This window comes from Crocuta crocuta, unplaced genomic scaffold (genome assembly GCF_008692635.1).
Source record: "Crocuta crocuta isolate KB4526 unplaced genomic scaffold, BGI_CrCroc_1.0 scaffold59, whole genome shotgun sequence".
NCBI lineage: Eukaryota > Metazoa > Chordata > Mammalia > Carnivora > Hyaenidae > Crocuta > Crocuta crocuta.
The window spans coordinates 5,415,690-5,428,769 of record NW_027551578.1 but is presented as its reverse complement, the minus strand read 5'-3'; positions in this window follow the sequence as shown (position 1 = coordinate 5,428,769).

The window sequence follows — 13,080 nt, the reverse complement described above, 5'->3', positions numbered from 1 at the left end:
GTCTGCGCCACGGTCCTCTGTTTATCCTGGAGTCACCTCCCCGAGCCTGACAGCTCGGCCCCGGAGCTTTCTCCCCCAGCCCCAGGCCTGATGAATAGCGCACCGCCTTTTCTCTTCGCTCCTGCAGCACATCTGGATCAGGGCGTGCCTCTCCCCTTCGTGTGTGTGTGTTTTAACTTTACTTTCGACTGCCATGGTAACTGCTCCATGTTTGGCAAAGGGAAAGAGGAAAAAAAAAAAAAAAGGGGCGGGGAGAAGAAAAGGAGCTCTGAGCGGGGGGCTGGCGGCCGGCCAGGGTAATCATGCCGCAGAGCTGAAATGAGGCCTCTGGCGGGCAGCCAAGTGACAAAGAACAAAGCTGTCAGTCCCCAATGTTGGCGGCAAAGCCTGCTTGGCACCCTTATATGGTTTCCCAGAACTCCCTGCCTTGGCCGGCTTCCATTCCCTTCAGGGCAGCAAACAGGATTAGCACAGCTCCGAGTTGTTTTTCTCCTCTCTCCTCCAACTGCTCCAGTGACATCATCCGTGCTGTATTCATTTGCCAGCAGGGTGGTTTTTTTTCTCTCTCTCCACCACCTTCCCTCCCTCTCTTCTTCCATCTCTCTCTCTCACTCTCTCTCTCTCTCACACACACACACACACACACACTCCACTTCCTTCCTGTAACAGCCCCCTCTCCTCTCTGACTTTCTTGAAACGCAATGTTTTAGGTCATTCTTCTGGTCCATCTTCCCTGTTAAAGTAAAAACGCCCCGGTGCTCGTACATTTAGCTGAATCAAGCCAGACGTTGTATTTTATTTTTATAACTGAATTCCTGTGAGATAAAAATCTCATTTTCCTTAGCAGGCTGTAATCAGCACTCACAGGGCTGTGGTTTCCAACTGCCCCATCTCCTGCTTCCTTATGAAGCTCAGCTCAGAAATGAACTTGGCTCCCGTTCAGGTTTAAAGGGCCCGCGGCCGATCCCACGTTGCTAGTTCTCTCCCTCGCTCTCTCTCTCTTCTCACACACACACACACAGGATGTGCATCCAAAGGCCATTATGCACACACATACACGCACACACACATCCTTAGCTACACAAAGGGTGTGAAGCTACCCACCAAGACAGACGAACACACAATCAGTACACACACAGTGTCATTTCTCTCCCTTTGCAGAAAGAACATAGGTAAATAAATAGAAGCCAAAAGCTGCTTCCGAAAAGACTGGTTTAAACGAGCAGGCAGGCAGGCGTTATGCAACTAATGGCTGGGTTCATGAAAGAAACTGAGGTTCCTGACTGCACAAATGTTCCCCCGCGCCCCCCCCCCCAACCCACTGTGATTCATGAACTAGTTTTCAGATTCATGAATCACTCGGGAGCCAGCAAGAGAAAAATGAGTAGTATTGATCTCATTTCAATTGAAATTGGCTCATTATGGCCATTCTGGCTGTGGACAGCTTTCCGCGACCAGACGCTGGCTGGCATCCGAGGTCTGCCAGCAGGCGCCCCCACCTGCGGGCAGAGGCAGGAGTCCTGGGGTGAAACCTTCCGCAGAGTGTTCGCCTTCTTGTTATCCTCAAATGGGCAGAATAAGATCTTATTATTAAAGGGTGACGGGACTGTGGCTGGACCCTACTGTCTTCCTCCGGCAGATCTGTTGTCTGCTTTTAGAGTTCCCTGTCTTTCTTTGTTTTTACTTCTAATAGATCTTTTACGAGGCATCTCAGGGCACATTCTTTTCTGGATTTCTGGGGACTTCTCAAGGACGACCTAACACAGAAAGTCACCTTCGACTAGGTGACTTCAAATTCAAATCCAACTAGGAGGTCTTGGGTTCGTTTCTTTGTTTTAGGGCCAACTGCTGCTTTTACCATTGGCTCCCCACCCCAGCCCCCCTCTCTCCAGCAAAGAAGGATGGGTGGATATGGACCTCTAGATTTGGGATGATCTGACTTCTTTAAGGACCAGTTACCTACCCATGGAGGGCTGTCTTCACATGGACACGGGGCTCCGGGATTTTATGAAATGGGTGTCTTCCTTCCCAAATGAAGTAATTAATGTTCTTAGCACCAATTGTCCAGGAAGTGGTCACTGAACCTTGGTCCAGGGGCAGCACAGAGAGGCTCCAGGTGCCAGGCAGGTTCATCAACGACTGCCCACCGAGGAACCCTGCTTCAGCCCAATCGCTTTTCTTCTCTCCACTTGAGTTCCAGGTCCGCCATTTTCCCTCTCGACAGGTGGTCCCTGCTGCAACAGAGCCCAACACGTCAGACCGTCCGCACAGCCGAGAAACCCTCTCTTCCTCTCTCTGATGCTGCTCCTGTGTGAGCAGATCCGGATAGGCTCTTGGCCTTGATTTGCAGTTCACACGGTATTCTGTGCGGTGTCTGTCCCCATGCCCTTCCGCTGCTACCCTCTCACCCCAGGGAGATTGAAAACAATCGACTAGACTTATGCTTTTCAGAAACCCCATAGAAGCTGGCAACCAGGACCAGAAAAGAATTTGATCCCAATCTGCATAATTTTGGATCCAGGCATTTAGAGATGAGATTCTTATCCATTTACTTCAGATATGCAGTCATGCCATTAGACGCATTTTACTTGGCTGGACTTCGATGATGCCACCTGACTCCCTTTTAATCCCTGCAAGGGCCCCGAGAAGCTGAGAGCCGCCCAAGAAGGGAAGAGAAGTTGGATCTGTGTGAATTTCAATAAGCAATTGGTTCAGATGCAAAAAGAGCTGCTTGGCGTTGCTGTGAATTCTACGTGAAGGTGCCTTTGGGCTCCGAGCCGCCCAAGCATTTGGGGTGCTGCCTTCAGCCTGCGGGGCCCCATGGGTTAAAATCACTCCCACAAATTTGCTGGCTGGCCTCAGAGCAAATGGGGATAGTGGGTTGGTTCATGTTTTGCATTAACTCGTTTGCCTTTTTTTTTTTTTCCTATTGCAGCCTCGCATTCTGTGATAGACCTGAATTGCTAAGAAAGCTTTATGTAACACCCACTGGCCCCAGCTTCTCAGAGTAGCAAGTGTTCTGTTTCCAGAGTTCCCCATAAACCTGGCAGCACATCAAAACCTCTGTTTCATAACAGACCAGAAATAGGATTTTCTAATAACATTCCAAGGACTGGACTTATCGTGCAGAGGTCTGGACTTTTATGAATTGTTAATGGTTAACTAAACAGAGACCCCCAGGACGCCCACCCGGCTATCTTTGGGGTCGGGGAGGGGAGGGATGTCGGAAGAAATGTGGTTTCTCCATCCGCGATCTGTTGGTTAGTGACCCGAGGCCCCTTTCAGAGAATTTGCTAAATAATCTCAAACATATTGAGGATCTTACTCATGTTTTAAAAAAAGAAAAAGGAAAAAAAAACTACCTTCTTCCTGCTCCTTCCTTCATTCATGGAGTGTGTGGTTTCCTTCTATTTTGTTCCCAGATGCACTGACGGTTGCAGATTTAACCCCGAGTTTTCATTCAGGAGAGGCCAGCTGTCCCAGATGGACACACCTACTGGGGGACCTGAGTGTCCTGGTGCGACAGAGAAACTGCACATTCGAAACTCAACCACATGAATCGTGGGCTGATTGTGGGTCGCAGAGAGAGAGAGAGAGAGAAAGAGACAGGACGTGAGGTGGCCATCCTTGCTCACACCCACGCTCTCCCCTTCTGCTCCCCACCCCCGAGCAGTCCACCCTGCCTGGTCCGGTCCTGGTTTAGATTAGGACAGGGAGTTCCCTGCAGAAGGCCATTTGCAGCCCATTTAGATGTCACTAGGGAAACTTCTTCCCGGGGTTCCAACCGCATATCTCTTTGTTCCATTTCATCAGCTGTGCCTTCCTTCCGGTTCTGCCTGGAACACCATCGCCCGGCCTTCCTGTGCACGTGGGCAGCCCTTCACAACAAAAGAGAGCCCAGGTACAGCGCGGCTGTTGAGGGAAGGACTCAGCATTGGCCAGGCTCACCTCTGGGCAGAACCCAACGTGACTCCAGCGACATAAGATGTTGAAGAGACACCCTCATCACCTCCTGCATCCCCTGGCACCTCCCTGCTATTCGTCCCTGGGTCAGCAATCTGGACTCACCCCAACAATGCGGGGGCGGGGGAGCTCATCTCCCTGACTGGGATCTAAGCTTCATCTCCCAGAGCCTGGAGCCCTTCCCTCTGGGTTCCTGTGTGGTTTCCCTGTTTTAAGCTTCATTATTGTCTCTCTCTCTCTATCCACTCCCCTCCCCAGTTCCTCAATTCCTGCACTATGAGTCTCTTACACCTTCTCATTTTAGAATTTGGCCCCCAGTTGTGCCAACTCAGGACTTTTCCAGGACAATTCTCGCTCGGTTATTTCTTTCCGTGCCATTGACATAAGATGTCGGGTCACTCAGGTGTTTGTAACACATCCGCATTTAGTGCCACGCGGATTTCATTTACCCGCCGTTTCCTCTTCTGGGTCATTAGTAAAAATAACGAAGAACAGTGTCTCTCCTTTTTCACTCTGTCCCCGTGCTCAGCTGGGCCTCGGGGAAGCCCCTCCCCCATGCCCCCGAAGCCCACAGCGAGAAATGGGTGGGCTTCCAGCACCTGGCTGGGGTCTAATATCCTTGAGATCCATTTAGTGTCTGGACACCTGGTTGCTATGGAGACGGTTGTCATAAAAACACACCGATCTGTAGAGAGATACAAAACCATCCCCGTGGCACACAGTCGGACGTGGTAGCTCAGAGACATGGCTTGCCGCCTGTCACTTCCTTTTGTTGATACAGTGCCTCTGCCTTTCAAATCCGACCCCGTGGCGACCTCCTTCGAACCAGGCCAACGCAAATCCATTTTCAGTTAATATTTCGTAAGGGACAGTCAAGGGCTTCACCAAATGCCAGACGCCCCTGCCTTCCCGTCCCAAGATGAGTCAGCCCAGAACAGGACATTCTTCTTTGGCACGCTTTGTTCTCTGCTGACTGTCATTGATCCGCCAACACGACTGACCAGGCAGAATAGAAACACCGACGGCGCGGATACTTCGGATCAGGTGGCTGGATGAGTAACAGGTGTGGAGGGGGAGGCCGGGATGCTCAGCCCAGTTTGGAGGGGCCGAAGCTGGAGGGGACCCCAGAGACCGCTCCAGGACGTAGTGCAGACCTGTGTCTGCTGTCTGCCAGCTCAGCACGGGGTAGTTCAGCAAGAGACCTTATAAGGTGTGCAGGGGTGCCCACTGGCCACCTTCACCCCCTTACCACCTAGATCCTCAAAGCCTGAATTTGCTTACCACTGGCCGAGGTTATTGTCTCCCTCGGTCTGGTCTGTGTGCAGAAACCAGTAAAACACCTCACTCCCCTCCCTCGACTGGGCCGCTCTGGCCGCATAAAGGGGCAGGCACAGATTTATTCTGCAGTTCGCAAAGCGTACTGAGAGTCCTTCTGAAATGTGCCTGGGGAAGGGGGTGAGAGAATGATTTGGCGTTCGTAGTTTTAGCTCTGTCATTGGCCGAATGTTCCTTGGAGTAGGAAGATGGCCGGAGGGAACCAGCTAAGGCGGGTGTCACATTATGAATGCGGGCAAGGTTGGCTTTCCTAATGGCTCCCAGCGCTCGAGGCTGCAGCTAAAATGTGAGCACCCCTGCCCCCCATAGGTGTGTGTGCATAACACACGAGACCCGGGTGGCCTTCTGTGCTCTTCCTCTGTTTGGAAGATGTGTGACTTCTAGAAGACGGGCCATGACGTCATCTTTGACTTTCCTCCTCAGCAATTCCTCTCCTTCCCCAATGCCTTATTTCCCTTCTTTTTTATTGGGAGATGTGTTTCTGTTTCTATTTCAAACCAAAAAAGCAGTTTAAAAATAAAAGAAAAGGGAAGGGAGCACCGGGTTGGCTCAGCCGGTTGAGCGTCCGACTCGATTTCGGCTCAGGTCACAATTCCAGGGTCATGGAAATGAGCCCTGTGTAGAGCTCTGCACTGGGCCTGGAGCCTGCTTGGGATTCTCTCTCTTTCTCTCTGTCTCTCTCCTTCTGCCCCTCCCCTGCTTGCTTGCTCTCTCTCTAAAAGAAGAAAGAAAAAGAAAAAAGAAAAACAAAAAACATTTTAAATGTCTTTTGCTTTAGTCGAACCTATCACATGGCTAAGAGAGGAGGGAGAGATGAGGCCCAGGCTAACAGGTCTGGTTCTGAGAACAAGTAGTGCATTTATCATGCATGATATTAACGTGAAATGTGATATAATATTAAGACACCTGTTCTTAGTGCCCGTGCCTATGGGATGGCATTCCAAAATCCCGGCCTCTGTGCTCTTGTAAATGCTTTAGCCACTTCCATTAAACACCCTGGCATGCGTGTTATTTCAGCCTCTCGTCTACACATCTTCAATTTTTTCTCCAAATGCCCACTTAACACCTCTTATCAATCGTTTATCGACAATACCAGCCTTAGTTCCCAATTGTCCTTCCCCCTTATCTCTGTTGGTTAAGATCCTTTTTTAGGGGCGCCTGGCTGGCTTAGTCAGTGGACCATGGGATTCTAGACCTCGGGGTATTGAGTTCAAGCCTCACATTGCGGGTAGAGATTTCTTAAATACAAAATTAAAAAAAAAAAGATCATTTTTCCAAAAGCCGTCTAAAAGCTGAGCCAATATGGAGTCATTTACCTTTCAACTTCCTCCTCATTCATGAAATGGGCCTACATTTTGTTTCCGCACGCCTTCCCCTGAACCAAAGAAAGAAAGAAAAGGGAAAAAAAGAAAACGTGTTTTAAAAAAACACACTACACCCCCCTCAGTTCCTTTGGCTGGCGTTAAATGATCCTGCCCTCCCTTTTTTGTTTTTTTCCTGCCCTCATGTTGTTCCTGAAAACTTTAACTTAGACCTGATGTTGTTGTTTTCTTCCCGCCGGGTCTCCATTTCTCAAGCAAGTTTAGGAGGGAGTTGCTCTCTGGACTTTTTCTGCCCTGGCCCGGCCGAGAGCCCACGGAGCACTCCTTTCTTTTGGGTTTTTTTTTTTTTTTTTTTTTTTTTGGTCTTGTTTTCACGGGACCTGTAGTCCTGGCCCTGGAATTATGGCGTCTTGTTATCTTTCTCCCAAGGCAGCAACAGCTCACATCCTGGCAAACCAGACAATGGCTGTGTGTGTCTTTACTTAGCTTTTATACCTTTTGTTTCAAAATGCAGGATTTCCTTATGGTTTGTTTGGGCTTTTCAAAAAGCTTATTTACTGATCCAGAGAGGTGCCAGACTCACACCCTGAAGAATACAGGCCAAGTTTATATGTGCCTGAAAATACGCCATCATGTCCAGGCCTATTTGATGTTTGGGGCCAAGTGAGAGGCTGATTTGATTGCTGTGTGCAAAAAAAATTTTGATTTGTTGTTTGCCAAAAAAGTGGCTGCTTAAACAGGCCAAAACCTCAGCTCACGGAACCTCTTGTATAGAGAGAGCAAGGCAAAGAATGCAGACCAAGATAATGTCTGAAATGGAAAGAATGAGGGTTGCATTTTTAAATTAGGGTCTTGTGTACACATTGGAAGTCAACTCTAATCATTTATTTGTTTAAATTAACTCCCTTGCCTTATTTAAAAGTTGGTATATGATTTTTAAAAGTTTATCCAACTATGTTTAAACCCCACATTCCCAGATTTTGTACCCAGGCCCTATCTTTATACAATATTTTCTTTTTTTTTCATGGTTATTTATTTTTGAGAGATAACACCAGCAGGGCCTGGATAGAGAGAGAGGAAGACAGAGAATCCTATGTAGGCTCTGTGCTGCCAGCGCAGAGCCTGACATGGGGCTCAAACTCTTGAACCGTGAGATCATAACCCAAGCCTAAATCAAGAGTCCAACACTGAACCGACTGAGCCACCCAGGGGTCCCTACAGTATTTTCAACACAATATACTATCTCAAAAAATGAACACTTACGTCAAAACACCAGGTCTTTTCAAGAGAGAATATGTGATCTGCGTGATCGCAGCACAAACAAGACGCTAATGCATGAGTTTGCTCCAGCTTTACTCAATTATCTCTAAGAGATGCGGACGAACGTGTTTGTTTTATTTTCATTGATGCCAGTGGGATATCAAATGTCCAAGGAGGGCTGAGGAGAGGTCACAAGAATACAGACAGACTTGTCAAGAATGCACACACAAATGTGCCCAGACAGAAACAAAAGGCAGGCTTGTGCCACTGTTCTCGTTAAAGAACCATGGGGACACGCCCCTGGGAAGACAAAATGTTAGCACTGTGTCTGCGGTGTGGAGCCAGCCCTCTGTCCAAGAGCAGTTCCAGAGCTTGGATCTGGGAGATTCGACAGGATGCAACGGGGCCTGGATCCAAGTAAGTTTTCCAAGAAGTCTGACTGTGTGCTCCAGATGCGTACTGTATGCTTACTCCTTTAGGGTAAGACGGTGTTTCCAGAGGTTTCTACGTCCTCTGCCTGAAAGGATCATCACTGCCATCCTATTAGCCTTTACAGCCCGTTGTCCAAGGTTTGAATCCAATGCCACCTTCTCTCTCTTTTTTTTTTTAATGTTTTATTTATTTCTAGGAGAGAGAGAGAGACAGTGTGAGCAGGGGAGGGTCAGAGAGAGAGGGAGTCACAGACTCTGAAACAGGCTCCAGGCTCTGGGCTGGCAGTCAGCACAGAGCCCGACGCGGGGCTCGAACTCACGAACCGCGAGATCATGACCTGAGCGAAAGTCGGACGCTTAACCGACTAAGCCACCCAGGCGTCCCATTAATGCCACCTTCTCTTAGAGACCTACCTCAATCCCCACTTAAAATTGATTTCACTTTTTTTCTCGTGCCCAAAATACAGCACCTTCTGCTGTTATGCCTCCTTCCCTATTACAGCTATCTGTTGGGCAAACCAAATGGTAAGCTCCTTGGGAGGAAAGATTATGTCTTTCTCCCCACCAGATCACGACTCTGCTCTGTCCAGAGTTTATTGTTTTGCATTTTGATGCCTCTGTCCAGATGTCTCTCGGGAACCATAGATGGAAAGCTCTCTGGGCACATGGACTTCGTTGTTAGTGTGTGTATCCCCAGTGCTGAACAGACCATCTATCACATGGAAGGCGTGACTCAACTGGACTTGCACAACCTATAGAGAGTAGACCTAAGTGTACATGCAGCTTTCTCAACACTCCCTCGTGCAGATGGTCCCCAACCTATAAGGGTTCAACTTGCGAGTTCTTGGCTTTACAATGGTGTGGGAATGAGATGCATTCAGCAGAAGCCGTACTTCGAATTTTGAATTTGGATCTTTCCCTGGCCTGGCAGTACACTCCTCTCTCCCGAGCAGGGCAGCGGCCTTGGCTTCCAGGCAGCTGTGTGATCATGAGGGTCCACAAAGGATCCACGTCCCACCATTTGGCGCTCACGCGTCCCTTCTGTTTTTCACTTTGCAGTACAGTATTCAATAAATCACATAGAATTGAACGCTGCGTTATCAAATAGGTTTTGTGTTAGGTGCTCTCACCCAACTGTAGGCTCATGGGAGTGTCCTGAGCACATTTAAGGTTGTCTGGCCTGAGCTGTGATGTTTGTTTGGTTAGATGTGCTTAATGCATATGGGTTTATCAGGAAGTAACCCCATCATAAGTCCAGGAAGATCTGTAGACCTATCTTTCTTGCTGTCTTCACTTAGTCCCTTCCAGTTCCTTTTTGGTCTAATGAAAACTGGCTCCTTCCCTTACCTGGAACAGTTTCGTTGTAACTGTTCTCGCTTAGGTTACTGCAAACTTCCTAAGTGCCTATATTCCAAAGGGCATTTTTCAGGACGTACCTTATTCAGTCTTCCCCGAATATCTGACACTGGTGATGGTCCCTCCCACTGAAACTCTTTCCCCCATCTTGGTGTCCACGAAGTGACACTCTTCTGGTTTTCTTCCTTTCACAGAACCTTGTGTGTCCAGCTGATATTGGTGCCCCTTGCCTCCTGGGCCCCCTCCTTTCCCTCAGCAACCTTATCCTAACCGTCGCTCCCATATCCCTCTTCATTGGAACGAGCCCCAGATTTTCATCTCTAGCAAAAATCAGTTCACAAAGCTTTGGATGGTCATTCCCCCAAATGTACCAGACATCTCTGAGTGGATAACCTGTAGCCCCTTTTAAGTCAGTAGGGTCATCATCTTCCCACCAAAATTAGTACCCGCTCTCCACTCCTCATCCTTATTGTATTCCAGAAGCGTCTAGAAGCATCTGCAGCTATTTTGCTCACCGTTCCACCTCCCAGTCACCTCCACATCCCCACTGGTTATATCTTTCTAAAATATTTGCTCTACAAACTGCCATCATGTCAATCTCCTCCAAGAGTCCCATGCACAGTCTGCGCCCGGCACCAAACGCATAAGGCCTCTGAGCTCGGACTCTGGGTTCCAGCCTTACCAAAGGGCTTGTGCTTCCCGAAGACCTTCGAACCTGCCGCCCCTGCTGGCCACCTGGTAGTTCTCCTGATTCTCTGAGACTCACCTCGGCTGTCTCATTCCATGAAGCCTTGCCTGCCCCTCACCAGCAGACCTGATAACCCTGCCTTTTTGCTTCCCATGTAGCAGTTCTTGCATTGTTTGGCACCCCTTTGGGTTTCCTGTCTTTCTTGTCAACTGGGCTGCGGACCCCTCAATGGCATAGTCACCTGCAGATCCCCTTTTAGGAGGCCACCTTCTGTCACTCATCTTCCCTTAACAGTCAAGTACAATTTGAGGCATTTGGCCAAAGGAAAGACGGGCGTTTAGAGCCCTGGGATTCTGTTCCTCCGGATGCACTGTGCTATTACCTGGCCCATCCATTGGAGTAAGAAATGTAATTCAGGTGAATTCACCATTGGGCCCCTTGCTGTTGGCTTTAGGGTTGTGTGAAAAGAGAAATGTGGTTTTCTATGCCGATCTGTTTTTTAAAGTCTTTGCAGTTATTAGCCTAGAAGCGCTTTCATCCTTCCTTCATGCTGAGTTAGAGGCAAGAGACGAGAAACCCAGAGAATCAGCTCCTCCTAAGGCCTTCAGCATATTAATTCACACCTATGGAGCCCTAAGTCCGAACCTTTAAAGGCCCACCCATAAGCTCACCCAAATGCACCCTTTCTCTGTTGTGTTCTTGCTATGTGGCTCAGATACTAAGCTGGCTAACCCTGTGAATTTGCCCATGTTCCTTGTCTGAGGGTTTCCAATACTCCATTTGTGTTTCCTTTTTCATTCTATTGTCACGTAGGAGCAAATGCGACTGTCCCCGGTCTGCACAAAATGACCAGCCTCCAGCAGGACAGAAACCTCACCCCAGGAGAACACAGGTGGAAATCGAACAGGTCACAAGTCACCTATAAAACCTGAGTTTCGTGTCGTATGGTCTGTCCCAGGCGATGATGCTAAGTACTGACCCCATACAATGCATATGGCGTGTGCTCAGCCTCTCCCATACCTTGGCAGTGACCCCACGTGGCTGGACTTTCCAGGAGCACTGGTTCTTTTCCAGTTAATGGTGAGCATTTAGGTTAGATGCAGGGTTGAATGCAGGTCTGGGAAACACGGCCGCACAGCCCACACCCGCACGGCCTCACTCTCAGGCACGGCCTGCCCGATAAAAGAAATGCATAATACATTCTCCCTGATTTTCAGTGATTCCCAATGCGTTTTTCTAATACAGCAGCAACTCCTATTATGCTTTTATTCTTGATTAATCATTTCTCAATGTAGCCTTGTGGGCTTAAGGGCCAGTAAGGAAGAAATTGGGCCGGGGGCAAGGGGCAGGGGTGAGGGAGAGTGCTCCAGACAAGAAGTGCTGCTGTAAATCTTGCAGCCAAATCATCTCTGTGAACTAAACGGCACCTGAATTTTATTCAAGTGAAAAGCTGGCCAGTGACTATGATTTCAAATGATCACTGTCTATACTTCCAATGCACTGACATAAGGGATTTGGGGGTTTGGGGTGTTTTTGTTTGTTTGGTTTGGTTTTTGCAATAACCTAGGGAACATGGGCAAATTGAAGTGATTCTGTGTAGTCTGAAGTGAAGGCTCACTAGAATTGGTCTAGAAGTACAAATGATTTACCAATACACAGTACATAACATAGACACAGACTTCTGGTGTGCAGGAAATATGTAGGTTAGAGAATAGAAGAGCAAAATCCCTAAACATAGCTAATGCTTGCTAGAAATCAAAGATTTTTTTTTTCTGGAGGTAGGGAGAAGATATTAGGAAACGGGGATTAACACCTTCCTTGGGGTTGTTCACCCATAGTGTACGGTCTACACCGCAGAACAGAGTTTCTCAGAGTGTGGTCTTGGGAACCTTTTCCGCTATTTGCGTCTCTTAAGATGTCATGCTGCTCTGTCCCCTGGCTGTGGAGCCTGACATAGGTTCTCGATCTGCTCAAAAGGCTCGATATCTAATTTCCGCGTCTGCACCCTGCAGAAGCCAGTGGAAATTAAGCAGTGATGGATTATCCCACCCACATAGCATCTCGCCCAGGGAAGATGTGTTGAGAACACACACTTTTCTTCTTTTAACGCCATTTCTTCAGAGGACCCGACTCACTCCCTGTAAAGGGGGAAATCACAATGGAGACATGTCCCGAAGCCAAACTGTAACTGTGGGGGGCACGGAAGTGGGGGAGGGGAGAGCAGCGGGACAGCTGTGGTGGTAGGGCTGTCACCACTCACGGGTCATCCTCTGCCTCCACACAGTCACTGAGGGGATTCTGGAGTGAGGTTCTACTGTGAGACGGAGCCACTGTCTGCAGCACATCTTGGAAGGTTCTAGAAGTACCTACTGAGATGGCAAATGTGGAGGACAACCTCACTGGAGCTCCTCCCAATAAGACCAACATGGACCCACTCCCCACCGCCAGCCACCAATCCCTCGCCCACTTGGAATGGAGAAGCCTCTCTACTCCCAACCCCATTGCCACCATTGTCCTTGCTACACTCCTTGCTAACCCAGCCACAGGCCAACGACAGGCCCCAGAGTGACGCTGCAAGGTGGGCTCCATAGAGAGGCATCTATGAAAATCCGTGTTGTCCTGATGGCCTAGTTCAGGCCCTCCATAAGCCTGTGCAAGTGGCAGGAGCTTTCTGAAGGACCAGATTTTGGCCTTTCTCTTTGTACCTCTATAAAAGCTCTTTTCC